Genomic DNA, 16,207 nt, shown 5'->3' with positions numbered 1-16,207 from the left:
ATCCATTAATAATTTCCTTTCCGTCACTAAACTTACAACACATAGATTTTAAAAACCAACCAACCAACCAACCAACCAACCAACCAACCAACCTTCTGGCAACTTAAAAGTAGCAGAATTGCTATTACTTAAAGTTATACAGCAGGTCCTTGAGCAACGCTGTTTTGTTCAACTTCGTTTAATTATAACATTGATGAGATGCTGTAGGAATTTAACTCTTGTTCATATCACTCAGCCTATGGTAAAATGGTTTCATTCAATGCTGTTTTGCTCAAAGTCACAGAACCTATCAACGATGTTAAGTGAAGACTTAACTATATTGTATATTTACTTCTTTACTGTTTGTCCCTATCCACCCATGCCGAACTGGAATGTAAGCCCAATGAGAACAGAAACTTCATTATTTTGTTCTGTTTTATCCTCGGTGCCTTGAATAATGCTTAGAATATAGTAGGCACTCAATAAATATGGATTAATATATAGAAAAATCAAATATAGAATCCTGTATTTGAAAAAGCAAGTCTGAAAAATACATTTTTATGATACAAGTAATATCACCTACTTGGGGATTACTAGGAATTGACTGTATATTTGATTTATTAGATCACTGCTAAATATCTGAGATATACCAGAGTTCGAGTTTATAAATTCCTTATTAAAGATTAAAATTTTGTCCTGAGTAAAATAAACGGTTTAAAGTTCTGTAAATTATGTATATTTAGTTGAAATTATGTTTAATTCAATGAAATAAATATTTATGGTTAGCCTTTAGAATATGATATAGATTGATACATGAGATTAATACAAGGCAGTACATGGTTATGCAATATAAAAGTTCACTGATATCAAGGTAAATGTGTCTTAAAATGTGCCTGAGGCTTGAAGCAAGAAATAAAGAATGGTGAATCATCTGACAATGTAATAGGCAACCACATCTTTTGTGGAATTTTGGGTAGAATCTAAGGGAGTTTGAGAAAGGTTCATAGGAGGTAGAATGTTTGAGATGGGACATGAAGGACAAAAATTCCACAGACTAAAATGGTGGAAGGTGTTCAGGTCAATGGAAATGCATAAGCAACATGACACAGACAAGAAAGAGTCAGGTGTAGTCAAGGATCCATGAGGGCATTGGGGGAGAATATGGAATCTGTCTAGGGAAGTAATGGAAAAAAGGACTTGATATCTGTATTATAGCAGATCTTGAGGATTCTGCATATAGTTTGCTAAGAACAGGATGGATACAGATCAAAGATTTTGCTTACTTTTTCTGATTTAATTCTCTGGACAATCACGTGAGGTTGGTAGACATACCTTTCTCTACATCTCTAGGTCTGTGTAACTCTAGTGGTGCTGACTCTATCTCTGGCTTGAGAAGTGGCATGTGACTCAGGACTAGCCAATTAGAGCCTTTAATTCCACAGGTACAATAATCAATTCAAGGATGGGAACGTGACAGTATCAGGAACAATGAGATGGTAAGAGATTTTTGTTGAGATTTCTGGAACAAAGGCAAATATCCTTGTCCACTGAATTGGAATCTGGAATGATGTGAGCAGGTGCTATGGCCCCTCAAACCCATGAGGGGAAAGCATGAATGGCACAAATTAGGGTGTATATGTGGGACATGGGGTGGGATATGAAAGCAGAATCAAGAGATGGTGAGACATAGAGAGGAAAGGTCCACTTGACATGATTTTAGCCTCTGATAAACCTGTGCCTGAAATCAGTTTTACCAATAGCCCCAATGTAACTAAGGTTTTCAGCAAAGTCTGATTAGCTATTTGAAATCATAAGATTCCTAACAGAGAGTATGTTATTCTCTTTTACAAATAAAGAAACTAAAGGATAGAAAAAGTAGGTAACTTGTCTAAGATCATATAGGTTTTAAATAACAGATTTAACTCATATGTTTAAATAACAGCTCTAACTCATATCTGATGGCTCCAGGCCCATGTTGCTAACTACAATTTTTTTATTTTGTGTGTTTTCATATGTATCTGTGTATGTGTGTCTAAAAAAGAGAGGGAGGGAGTTTAACTTTTCTTAGCTTATTTTGGTACAAAAAAATAATAACTCCTTCTCATTGAGCGCTATGCTAAGTACTTCATATAAAATTTCTACAGATGCCAATCATTATTGGCTTGTCCAGACCCACTTCTAAGTCACTCTTTGTTGTCTACAACTGCTGCTCTTTCTGTTAGCCTCAGAAGCTGGGGCCACAGGTGGAATATGAGCCATGTATGTTCATGTGAGACTATGACTGATATAGCTAATCAAAATATGAGATAAGCCAACCAGATTCCTTTTTTATTGGCTATATGGTAAGATTTAGCCAGTTAGTGGTATACAAAATGATATGCACATTCAGAGTTAGGGTGGTCAGTTGAGACCAGATATAACACAAAATTCTAAAGGAGAATAAAAAGAGAAGACTGAATAGAAAGAAGACTACAGGGGACATGTAGAAAGAGAAGCAGAGATGCAAAGGGAGAAGAAGATCACAGTTTTGGAAGGAGAACAGCCTCAGTTTCTGATCATATTCTATATCTACTCTTTGGTTCCTATCTTTAGGTGCCCATGAGATTCCAATGTATGCTTATAAGAATCTCCTTTACTTTAAGCTAGCTTGACTAGTTCTTGAACAATAAAACTAATACAGTATAGACTAGAACAATATACCATCTTAGTGAATTATCACTGTGAATTAACTGTGAGGTGGTTATTTTCAAGACAGAGAAACAGATTCAGAGTTCAAGTAAATTTCCTAAGGGACACAACTAGTATAAGGGGAAGCTAGGATTAAAGTCCAAGTCTATATGTCTTAATTCCTCAAGTCTAGGACTAACTGGAATAAGGAAACACCAGAGACAAGGAAACCAATTAGGAATTAATTACAATAATTTAGAAGAGATAACGAGAAACACACCTAAAGCACGGATGAGGTAACAGACTTGAAAGGATGGTAAAAATGCATAGGGTTGTTCATGGGGTTAGGGATGAGGGGTGAGTAAAGAAGTGGAAGAAGCCAAAGGTGATACTGAACATTTTTTAACTTGGCTGATTGGAGGAACAGTGGTGTCATTAATAATAATAGTATGAACATTAGGTCTGGGGCTTGCTTGTTTTGTGGGGAAGGAAATACTGAATTTTAGTCACTATTAGATTTAAGAAAACTTGTTTAAAAGGGAGTTGGCAATGTAAGCCTAAAGCTCAGAAGTAGGAAAAAAGGACTTGAGAATTATTTTAAATAAGTAATTTTACTGAAGTCTTTATAAAACTCAGTGAATCGTTAAATATATAGAAAAGAAGTTTAGTACTGCACATGTACAAAGCTTTAAATTAAGAGAAAGCACTATATTTGATTCTAAAAAGAGATTGCTTTAGATTTCTAATTTTACTCTGGCCAGCATTTATAGTGACAAATTTATTGGACCCAAATGACAAAGTAAAACAACAAAATCTAGTTATTTAGTTCTATGGAATGAGCAACACACGCATACTTTCAAACATTTATATCTTTAAAGGACATAATAATGCTTTAAGTTGCACCGCAAAAATACATGGCTATAACACACAAAAAAGGACTTGTTTTATGTTCTGCATTTCTCCATGGAACTTAACATTCTTTAACAGACATTATCTCATTGTTTTAAGAACTGTTATGAAACAATCTGACATTTATACAACACCATTCACTCTCAATAATCCCAAAGGGCTTTACAAAACCTGGAAGAATGACTTTGCTCATGTTCAATATGCAACCACTGAGGGATGGAAGTGGGGTGGGAGGGTAAAGAAGTGGACAGGACTGTGGTAGATATTCTGTGGAACACAGCAGTAACATTATACAACCATTTAAGAAAGGAAGTGAAAGACATTATTAAACTGAAACCATGAAGAAACAAGCAGAATAGATCCAAGGTAAGATTGTATTACGCTTGTTAAATTTGAGAAAAATATTAATACCATGGGTCTTATTCTTGTTTTGTGTTTTATTAGAATAATATATAGATATATTCGAGATTTTTTAAAAATTGAGTATCATCTGCTAAATTAAGAACTCAATTTTTTATAGTGCCTTTTGTCTGTCAGCCACATTCAAGATGCTAATTACACACACACACACACACACACACACACACACACACACACACACACACACACACCCCTCCCCTCTTCTTCTTTCCTTCCTTCTCTTTCTAGACTGAAGCTAGGATGCTGAAAAACAAACTCTCAACTGGAAAAATTAAAAAGTTTTTTTTTTTGTTTTATTCTTTTTGTTTTTAATTTATCAGGTATATCAGTCAGGGTTCTCCAGAGAAACAAAGCCAGTAGGTTGCATATATATGTAGAAAGAGATTTACTAAAACACTATATACTTTACATACTTGAATCTTACAATAAACAAATAAATACACCCATTTCACAGATGAGGATACTGAGGCAAGGAGAGGGCAAGCGTTGTAGGTATATTTTTGTTTGTCTAGGTTGCTTTTGATCCCTTCTTCTGATAACATATCCTGCCCAATGACAGATACATGATCAATTAGTGTCTGTCTCCTGGGAGCTGGGTGCTCAAGAAGGCTAGAAAGAAGGTAGGGTGAGTCGTCTGTTGACAGATCCTAGAAATAGTCCCAGAGTTCCTGCATCCATGGCTCTGGAGTGACCCCTAGGCTTTCTGCCCTTCCTGAAGCTTGGCTATTCAGTGCTTTGTTCCATTTTGTATGCTAATGCAGTATCCCATCTTGTGGCTTAAATGTAGTTGGTTGTAACCAAGACTCTTAAGAAATATGCAGATATACTTTATAATCTATCCAAGAGCAGATGGGTATCAGTAGAAAAGATAAGACTCAAACCTAGAGTTTTCTGACTTCAAAGGCTGTGCTTTAACCATGACACCTCACTGGTTTTCGAATATTGGGATCCTGTAATGTTATCTGCCACAGAAGAAATTACAGCATTCTCCTGATTTTGTATCTTGGCTTCTTTAGTAAAATTTTTGAAAGCAGTTAAGCTAACATGGAAAATCTTGTAAAATTACTCTATAAAACATAATTTTATTATTGAAAGGGAAAATCTTCAGTGGGCATATTTGTATTGGGATATTTGGATATTATATAAAAAGATAGCCAAAGGTATAAGAAAATGGTGCTTGAGCTTTGGCTCTTTCTCAGTGAGTAAGAAGAAATGAGAACAAAAACCTTCAGAGAAGCAGGTGAAGAGTGAAAAGAGCACAGACTTTCTGTTGCAGGTTAATGCGATGGAAAGACCCAAACATTCAGATTCTTCTAGCTCTACAATTATATGAAGTGGGCTAAATTAATCTCTCTGAGATTCAGTTTTCTTATGTGTAAAATGGGGTTAGTAATGTCTAGCTATATAAGGTCACTGTGTGAGAATTATATTATAGTTGGTCCTTCATATCCAAGGATTTTGCATCCACAGATTCGATCAACTGTGAATTGAAGATATTCAGGGTAAAAAAATCCCAGAAAGTTCAATGTGTTAAATTAAAATGGTTGCTTTTGAATGTTAAGCCAAATTCATATTCCTGGAATAAATCTATATCTGTCAGGATGTATTATGCATTGAAAATATTGCCTCATTTGATATACTAACATTTTGTTTAGAATTTAAGGAAGTGGTCTACAATTTTCTTTTCTTGCAATGTCTTCACCAGGTTTTCTTATCAAGGTTATAACAGCTTTATAAATTGAAGAGTAAAGTGATCCCTCTTCTTCTAGTCTCCAGAAGAGTTTCTATAAGGTTGGTGTGGTTTGTGCAAGTCTTAAATTATGGATTTGATTTCTCTAAGAGTAATACTGAGAATCATACTTCTTCCTAAATTAGTCTTGGTAAGGCGAAATATTTCTTAGTAGCATAAGTTGTAGCATGAATTGTTGATTATTTACATCTTTTTCTTATCTAATTTCATTAAGAGTTTATCAATGTGATTAGTCTTTTAAAAGAATTAGTGTTTGTCTTTTCTCTTTTCTAATTGCTTAAAAGGGATACTCACTCAGTCTTGTCTTTCAACTTCGAGAACAAAGTAAGTATATTTATTTTAAAGACTGTTTCTGATGAATTCAATATCTGGAGTCCCTTTAGGGCTGTTTCTATTTGTTGTTTCTGATGGGTTTTAGTCAACTGATTTTGTCTCTTTGTATGCCTGGCTATGTTTTATGGTATGCTGGATACTGCATTTGCTGAATTGTTTGTAAAAAATTATAATGCCTAGGATGATGTAATTTTCCTCCAGTGATGATTTACATTGGCTTCTGCCAATGCCTGAAGGTACTAGCAATTCAGGGTCACTTCAACTTAATTTCAGAGATTGATATGATTTGAAGCTATATACTTATACAGGCCTGTCCACTTTCAGTTAACCTTTACTAAGACAGAAAAGTTTTAGGCACCCAGACACAAAGTAAAAGGTATTCACAAACATCCCCTTTCCAGGCCCCAGGCTCCATTCCATTCCCTATCTTCTCTTCTTAAGAGGCAACCAGTACAAGCTGAAACTAATACAATATTGTATGCCAATTGTAATTGAAAAATAAACAAATTATTTTAAAAAATTTAGACATTGAAGAAAAGAGGCTGCTATGTTGCCAGAAAATGATTTCTTATAACATTTAAATTTTTGACACCCATTCCAAAACTACATGTTTAATCTTTGAAAAAGCACAATAAGTACGATAATCTGGTCTTTAAAGGACTCTAGGTTTGTTGATGGGGTTTTAGAAACAATTATTCTCACCAGAACCAAAGTGGATTTTAATAAATACCAATTAAAACTTTATAGACTATATCTACTCAAGGCTACATCAAATTGTAAAATTGAGTCACGGAAAGAACACTGGATTGGAAGCCTGGGGACTTGAGTTCTAGTCCTGCTTCTTTGCTGTGTGATTTTGAGTAAGCACCTTAATTGGCTAGACTTTGGCTTTCAGTGTTTATAATAAAGGGATAGAGCCAGATGCTCCTTTCAGGACCAAAACTCTATGATAACTGCACGGAAGGATGCAATATAAATAGAGCACACTCAAAATCAGAGTTTCTGATGCACAACGTATTTCTTAAAGCTAGCCCACTTTCACACTTTAAATATACTGCAGCATAATGTTTTAAATAAGCTAACAGTCTAGTGTGGCAATTTAAAAAAATAATATAAACTACTTTTGTACCTCAAAATAGATACTTAATGATTTTTAATATTTTGACATCATCTTAGTTCTAAGAACTTCATGTTTCTCTTTGTTCTTTCTGGCATTTCAGGTTCTTTAATGTAGCTATTAATATAATTAGGAATCATCTAGTTTTTGCATGAAAAATTACTAATACTCAAGAGTTGCATTTGTACCTTTTATCAGGAGTTTATGTGAAGAATTTTGAAAATATAACCACTTAAAACTGTCAGCATGTTGCATTAATTGTTAAAAAAATACCACACATATTAAATTGTCTGAAGTAAGTTTTAATGCAACATATTCACAGGTTTACACTATAAAGTTGTGAAAAGAATATCGTTTTCAAATTTGATTAAGTGCTGCAAGATGCTGAAGAAACTCAGTACTCAAATGAATTATAAGTTTGATGTCATTTTTGGCAAAGCCTCAGAAAATGCCACATGAAAAGAAAACACCGCACTTAAAACAAGATCCTGACAGCAGTTTGGGAGAATTAACAACTCCATTCCCAGTGGAGTGCTGGCCACCGTCAGACTCTCATGACAATATTAGTCTCCCTGTCTTGAGATGATCTAAATACCAAAACAAAATTAAAAACAACATATGCATGTGCACAGGCACACACGCAGACACAGCTCTCACCCCTTTTACTTTCTAAAGTGGGCAAATTTGTAATTAGTTCAATTTAGGCTCCAAACATCTAATGTAATTTATCAGGTTTCCTTGCAAATTTATCAGTGGTTACCGGAGAAATGAAAAGGTGGCAGGTTACCAGGCAGTGTCAATCAGGCTTTTTTTGTTGTTTTGTTTAAGTTAAGAGAGGTATAAATAATTCCCATCAGCAATGGAGATGAAGTCTCTGGCTGTCAGTACCCTCAACATCTTCTAAACTCTACAGCTGAAAATGGTGGGAATTTTTCATCTCACTACGTTTACATAATCTTTACATCCATTGTCTTCTATACCTTACTCTGTCTGAAATGAGAGACTTAAGAAAAGAGTTGTTGTTCAATTTCACTTGAAAAGTTTTTAAAAAGCATATTACAAACAAGATGATAATAAAATAACATATTAGAAAATAACACATGTATTTCTGGCATGAAGATTAAAAGGCCCAGAAAAATAAATTTCACAAAGTTAACTATGGCTGTCTTTGGCAGAAGTATTATGGGGTGATCTTTCTTCTTATCTATATGCTTTTCTATACATTTCTGATATTTTTGCAAAGGACATGTATTATTTTTATAACTGAAAGAATACAGCTTTTTAAAAATCAAACAGTTATAGCTAAGGATTAATACCTACTTGTATCAATTAACAAACCTATTTTTACTGGGTTAGAAGTGGCATTGATATTAATAACAGGAAGACACATTCAGTATGACAAATAGAGCTAAAGGCTCTTTTCAAATTCTTACATTGGAATTACATCAATCAGCAGGCAGAAAGAATGCTTCTTTAAAAACTACGTAAAGACAGTGAAGGCTGCAAAGAGATACCCCTAATACACTGGTTCTTTTTTTTTAAAATTTTATTTTGTTATTAGTTTCAAGTATACAGTATATTGGTTAGACATTTATATAGTTTATAAAATGATCCTCCTAATTGCTCTTTCTCTCCTGGCTCTCCACCTAGCCATTACATTAATGCTGACTGCATTCCCTATGCCGTGCTCCCCATCCCCGTGACCATCTATCAACTACGAATTTGTACTTTTTTATCCGTTCATGGCTTTCTCCCAGCTTCCCCAGCCCCTTCTCCTCTGGGCATCACCAGACTGTCTTCTATATTTGTGAATTTCTTTTTGATTAGTTTGTTCTTTTGTTCCTTAGATCCTGCATATAAGTGAAATCATATGAAATTTATATTTCTCTGTCTGACTTATTTCACACAGTATGATAACCTCTAGGTCATCCACGTTGTTGCAAATGGTAGATTTCATTTTTTTATGGTTGAGTAATATTCCATTGTACATATGAACCATAACTTCTTTATCCAATTGTCTGTTGATGGGCATTTAGGTTGCTTCCATCTTGGCTATTGTAAATTGTGCTGCACAGACCTAAATTACCATTAGGAAGCCTGCAAGATGGCACAGCATTTAAGACATATGAAAATATATGAATTGGTTAGTTTATTTTTCATTGCACATAAAATTAAATTTGCCCATAATGTATGGTTCTAAAATAAAGTTCAACAAGATTTGTTCTTGATGACTAGTGAGAAAGTTTGAAATGAACTGTCCAAAAAAAGAACAAAGTGCTTTACGGACTCTCAAATTAAAGATGATCATCTCTTATTTATCTTCCCAAAAGATTAAATTCTTCATCTAATGATGAAGGTATATATATCTTTATGCTTCCTATATACATTTAAAAGTCTTTACTATTTTAAAAATTATGTTATTGAAATACATATTGTTAAAAATATAGCGTGCTTTCTGGTACATGAAGGCAGTAACATGTATTCAATAAAATTTCACTTGAGTGACTGATTGTTCTGGCTACAGAGAGAAGCTTTATTTCTCCAGGACTTTCAGAAGAGGTGTTCCACATAATTGAATATTTTGGATAAGAGAATCTTATCTTTAATTGATTAAAATAATAAAAATAAATTTTACCAATTAGGTTAGAATCATTGCCCATTCTGACTTATTAAACAATAAAAAATATCATCTAAACTTCTCTTAATGAATCAGAGTTATTATAATGAGCATCTGACATGTTCTCTCAGAATATGATGAAGTACATCTACAGCAAATATATCCATAATATTCCACTCCTACGTTCTTGTGTTTCCTTACCTAGTGTCAAGCAGTCGACTATCGCCTCGTGCTGCTGCTGGAATAGATGTCTCTAGCTGTGCCTGTCTCACTTTTTTTATCTTTTATTTTTTTTTTATCCCAATAAAATATCAGGCTCTACAGATCCACAGGCCAGTCTCTGCTCTTGCTTTTCTTTTGTTTATGTTTTTAATTCTTGAAAAATTCTTTATATATATATATATGTTATAGTGATAAATTTTATGATTTGCCCTTTTAAAGGGTACTCTCCTTCCCTTTTATTATTCTTTATTATAAACTTAGAACCAGATAGTCAATTTGTTAGCACCATGCCCAAAGTATTACTAATAGCTGGCCTGAGAGGCTTTCTATGAATCGAGGGCATATATCCTTTCATTTTTCCATGTAAATAACATAGCTTAAAAGTAGACTATGAGAAAAGCAGGTATGATACATCTAGCCTCCAAGGTGGGGGTTGGGGTGAGATGATTCAAGAGTATCTGAAGAAAGAAAATTGCTTTGGAAAAAAGGATTTTTGCTTACTTTGCTCAGAGAGAAATTAATCCTACAAGGTATCAGGCACAATGCAGAGCTAACATTCCCAAAGGGTTTCTGTTTCTTATAAAAACCAAGATTAAGCTAGTTTAACAACATATGCTAGATAGATGAAAAGTAGTCAAAAACTATACACTTTCACAACTATCAAGCCTGAGGAGCCCTAGTCTGACTTAATCAGCATTAAAAAAATAGTTTGAAGAAACTTGAAATGACTTGATGCAATTTGAGAGGTACTAAGCACCTAAGACATGTGTTTCATGAAGAGGCTTTTAAATTCTTTCTTGATTTACAAGCTCAGATTGCCCTTTCTCCTCTAATTTCTGGCATTAACCATAGAGCAGGTATTGTGTGCTTAGAACTTTGAAAAGAGGATATGACACCTTATCTCTCTAAAGCTGATTAGAGAATATGTCCAAACCTGTATCTCTATGTGAGTATGTTCAGTTTAGTACTAGTTTTGATATGATGAAACTTAAAGAAACCTGCAAAGGACTTAGAGATATAATTTAATGGAAAGGATTATACAGTTTATGAAGGAACTTGACAGATCCAATACTATCTCCAATTAACTATCAATCTTATTCAAAATTTATTACCCCCCACAAAAATCCTACGCACAAGCCTGGATGATTTACAGTGGGACTAAAGGGACTCCTAGGCTATAAACAGGATTGTCCTGCAGTACATCTCTTTTGACATTGCTGGTATCTAAAGTAAAACACCACATTTCTTGTTTACCTAAATTGCAGTGTTAGAGCCTATTGCAGACTCTGCATTAAACAAAGAAATGTAACTCTTGAATTTTAGAGCCAAATTTCATGCTACAATAAAAAATTCTAATTATATGACTATAATAATGGTTTTATTCCTTGACATTCTTTTCTTTCATTTACTGAAGCCTCCTTATATATATATTCTCTGAAGCCTTTAAAAAGTAAATAGATGGCAAATCAATGGCAAAAATTATGAAGTTATATTTAGGTAATGCTTTTCTTCTTATAAAGAGGTATGATTATATCCATTATCTGACAATACCCTTGGGATATAAGGAATATCAGATCTTGAGCTTTACTGTTAAGACTGAAGAGAAAATGCATAGTCCCATATACATTTTTACTATATAAAAAAGCTTTTTTATGGTGGGGTGATATCGGAATCATGGCTGAGTGAGATGCTTCCTTTGTCTTTCCCCTATAATCTACAACTAGTGGGACATGTATAATTTAACAAAAATTCTTCTGCTCAACACACTACAATGCCTGAAATGCATAGAGGAAGAGAAACTGAAGGAATGGCAGGGACAGTGCCCTTGACCCTGGTTCCCTGGCAGTGGTGGCTGTGCCCATAGCTCTAGTGGGCACAGTAGATACAGCAGAGACAGGGCTCACAACGCTGCCCCCCCCCACCCCACTACTGTCCTAGCAAAGAAAAGAAAAAGAAGGAAAGCAGCAACATCAGTGCCAGTGACTCCAACTCCCTCTCTCAGCTGCAGAGGTGCTACACTACCAGAGAGCCTAGTAGCAGAAACTGAAGTGATGTATGATACTCTCACCTCCCAGCTACAGCAGCACCAGCGGCCATAGGGAAATGGGAAGCAGCAGCTGTGGAGCTTGTAACCCAGGCTCTCCCTACCCTGCATCACCTGCTCTATCCCCCAACCACAGCAAAGTTGCCCAAGACAGCCCCAGACGCAGCAGTGGCACACAACATCCCTGTGACTCTGGCAGTGACACTTGAGACTATGGCAAAACCCACAAACATGGTGGCACTGGTAGTAGCAAGGCACCAGCGACCCTGGAGGCACAAGCAGCAATAAAGAGGTCACCTATGACACTAGCAGAGGTAGTGGAAGGTGTAAAGTGTTGGCTTTCAAATATAACTAGTCATCTCAGGTAAAAGAAACCAAAAGCTTATGCAATAGCAAGTACCACCTACTGGGAGGGAAAAAAAAAAAAAAAAGGAAAGGGCTCTAATTACCAATCTGCTGTATTGTTAAAATTTTTTTAAAAAGCTGTACCTAAATAAGAAAACTGTTTCTACTTCAAATGTGCAATAGAGGAATAACCCATTAAGCACCATGAATAATCACAATAACAGGGTATAAGAAAAATAAAGTGACAATTCTCCATAAACCAAACTCAGTGTCACAGATGACTGTGATCTAAATGACAGAGAATTAAAACAGCTGTTATGAAGAAACTCAATGAGAGACAAGAAAACTCAGAAAGCCAGTTCGATGAGCTCAGGAATAAAATTAATAAGCAGAGTACTTTACCAAAGAGACCGAAACTCTAAAAAAGAACCAAAGAGAAATTATGGAGCCGAAGAACTCAATAAATGAGATGAAGAATGCACTAAAAAGCAATGGAAGTAGAGTAGATCTTGGATGATCTACTTGGATGAGAGAATTAGTGAATATAAAGATAGAAATCTAGAAATCAGGTGGAAGAGGAGAGAGAACTAAAAAAAAAAAAAAAAAAAAAAAAATTAAAAAAAGAACTCTATGAGAACTATCAGACTCCTTTAGAAAGGGAAACATAAGGATAATGGGTATCCCAGAAGGAGAATAGAGAGAGAAGGGGAACAGAGTACCTATTTAAAGAAATAAAAAAAAAAAAAAGAAATAATAGATGAGAACTTCAAATACCTGGGGAAGCAGATAGACATACAAGTATAAGAACTTAACAGAACACTTAATTATTTCAATGCAAAAAGACTAACTCCAAGACACATTATATTAAAACTGTCAATAGTCAACAATAAAGGAAGAATTCTAAATGCAGCCAGGAAAAAAAAGACTATAACCTACAAAGGAACCATCAGGCTATCATTAGATTTGTCAACAGAAACTCTACAAGCCAGGAGAGAGTAGAGTGACATATTCAAAATATTGAAAGATAAAAACTGCTAGCCAAGAATATTCTATCCAGCAAAGTTTTCCTTCAGACATGAAGAAGAAATAATGGCTTTTCCAGACAAACAAAAGCTGAGGAAATTCACCACTACAGGACCCACTTACAAGAAATGTTGAAAGGAGATCTTTTACTGGAAACCAAAAGGCAAAGTACATAAAACTTTGAGTAAAGTGATAAATAGACAGAATCAGAAAATTGCTACTCTATTACAGAATAGAGTATTAAACTCTTGATTATAGCATAAATGTTAAAGGGGAAAAAGCATTAAAAATAACTATAGCTACTTCGATTTGATAACAAATATACAACATAAAAAGGGATAATTTGTGACAACAAAAACATAAAAGGGGATAAGGAAAAGAACGGAATTGTACAGGCGAATGAATATAAGGTGCTATCAGAAGGAAAAAAAAGACTATTTATGAGATGTTTTATATATACCTCAAGGTAACCACAAAACAAAAATCTAGAGCAGAGATATGAAACACGGAAAAAGAGTAAACAGAAAAACATCATAAAAACTACAAAGTAAAAAAGCAAACAGAAACACAAAGAAAAAGAAAAAAAATGGAGCAATCAGAAAACGAATGATAAAATGGCAGTAGTACATCCTCATATATCAATAATCATCCTAAATGTAACTCACCAATCAAAAAACAGAGAGTATCTGGATGAATTGGGGGGGGGGGCTACAAACTATATGCTGCCTTTGAGAGACTCATCTCAGCTTCAAAAAGAAACACAAACTCAAAGTGAAGGGGTACAAAATGATATTCCAAGCAAATGATATCCAAAAGAAAGTAGGTGTAGCCAAAGTAATCCTCGGAAAAAAGGGTAAAGTTGGAGGTATTGCACTCATTGTTTTCAAACTATGTTACAAAGTTATAGTAATTAAAACAGTATGGTATTGGCAGAAAAATAGACACACAGACCAATGGAATAAATTGAAAGCCCCAAAATAAACCTGCGCATATATGGACAACTAATTTACAACAAAGGAGCCAAAAATATACAATAGAGAAAGGAAAATCTCTTCATAAATGGTTCTGGGAAAACTGGAGAGCCACATGCAAAAGAATGAAAATAGACTACTACCTTATACCATACACAAAAATTGACTCGAAATGGATTAAAGATTTGAATGTAGGATCTGAAACCATAAAATACATAGTACAAAACACAGCACTAAGCTCCTGCCAAATATAGCATATCATATTGAAAAGACCAAATCATCCAGAGTTGCCATAATTCTCAGATAATTTAGTCTTGGACTAAAATAAAATGCTTTATAAAAGTTTGATATGTAGCCATATAGCCCAATCAAGATATCTTTCCTGAATAGGTTCAGGAGGGTATTCGGATCAACTGATACACAAAGTTACAGAGCCATGGTCAACAATACTTTCCAACTTCTTTTCATGTGATAATCTTACTATGCAAATGAATAGAAAACCTTTGATCTGCTCCCAGAGTTTATATAGTTCTACCCTTGGAAGATTGGCTAAGTTCTAACATACATTCAAGGATGCCTAAAATCCCACTTTGTTTCCATGATGCTATGCAGTGAGGAATTGTCGCAGATCAAAGGAGAATAAGGACACATGATGACTAAATGCAATATTGAATTCTGGATGTAAAGATAGAACAGAAAAAGGACAGCATTAGGAAAACTGGTGAAATTCTAATAAGGTCTGCAGTTAGATAATAATATCCTATCAACATTAATTGCTTGATTTTGATCATTGTATTATGGTTATACAAGGCTTTAACATTATAGGTATAAGAGCACTTTATTATTTTTATAACCTCTCTGTAAATCCAAATTATTTTAAAATAAAACAATCAAAAATAAATAAATAAAATGGCTCATTCTGAAACTAGAAGAAAAATGACAGCAACCATAACGACCCAAATTTTTTGGAAACTAATTTTAACTGTCATTCAGATTTAGGGAAAATCTGAATTTCTAGATGATATAAAAAAATTAAATTCAAAAAGTAATTACTTAATATAATTCTCTAATTATGACACATGAAAAAAGATTTTAACATGGTTAACTTTCATATAAATAGAATGAAAGAAGCTCCATAAGAATCTTCTCTTTCAAGTTAAGAAATCATTCTTTAAGCTCTAATCTATCTTTACCTAATTGTATTCAATATTTCAAAAGCATATAAATAAATACAGCACTGTGTATATCTAATATAGGCCATAATCATACAGCATTATTATAGTAATTATCTACTTGCAATTCTCTCATTCCTACTAGATCATGAACTACAAAGGCAAGAACCAGTCAACTATTGCCAACTTCACACCCCTAATTCAACATGGTTCTTGAGACACGGGGGTACTAATAATTATTTAATCAAAATGAATAAAATATTTAAGTAAAATATCTTTCTAGTTGAAAGGAATTACTTTCACATATTTAAAATGTTTTTAACATTAAGATACAATTCCTGTGTAATTTATGATTGTAAAAAGAAAACAGATTTGAGGGATCCAACCTGCTGTTTGGAAATTGAATATTACATGCTTCATAGCTAAAACAGTTTTAAACTAGAGCTCTTCATTGAAATAGCTTTTTTGAAGCTCCTGGCTTTATAAAAACCATAGTAAAATTATGAACATATTTAACCTGTATAAAAAGCAGGGGTATCATTTCGACCAACTTTTGATTCGTTTTATAAATATTTTAGATTTTCTGCATCTAAACACGAGTCAAATAACAAACAAACAAAAAAACCAAGAGTTTGTAT

At 34.1% G+C, this 16,207-nt stretch overlaps 1 protein-coding gene across 1 annotated transcript in view; it reads right to left on the bottom strand.

Moving 5' to 3' along the window:
• The window catches only part of CWC27 (CWC27 spliceosome associated protein homolog), a 169,412-nt gene that overhangs the window by 58,596 nt on the left and 94,609 nt on the right, over positions 1 to 16,207 (bottom strand).

This window comes from Pteropus alecto, unplaced genomic scaffold (genome assembly GCF_000325575.1).
Source record: "Pteropus alecto unplaced genomic scaffold, ASM32557v1 scaffold20, whole genome shotgun sequence".
Classification (NCBI taxonomy): Eukaryota; Metazoa; Chordata; class Mammalia; order Chiroptera; family Pteropodidae; genus Pteropus; species Pteropus alecto.
The sequence above is the reverse complement of the archived record's forward strand: the minus strand, read 5'-3'. Positions and strand labels throughout refer to the sequence as shown.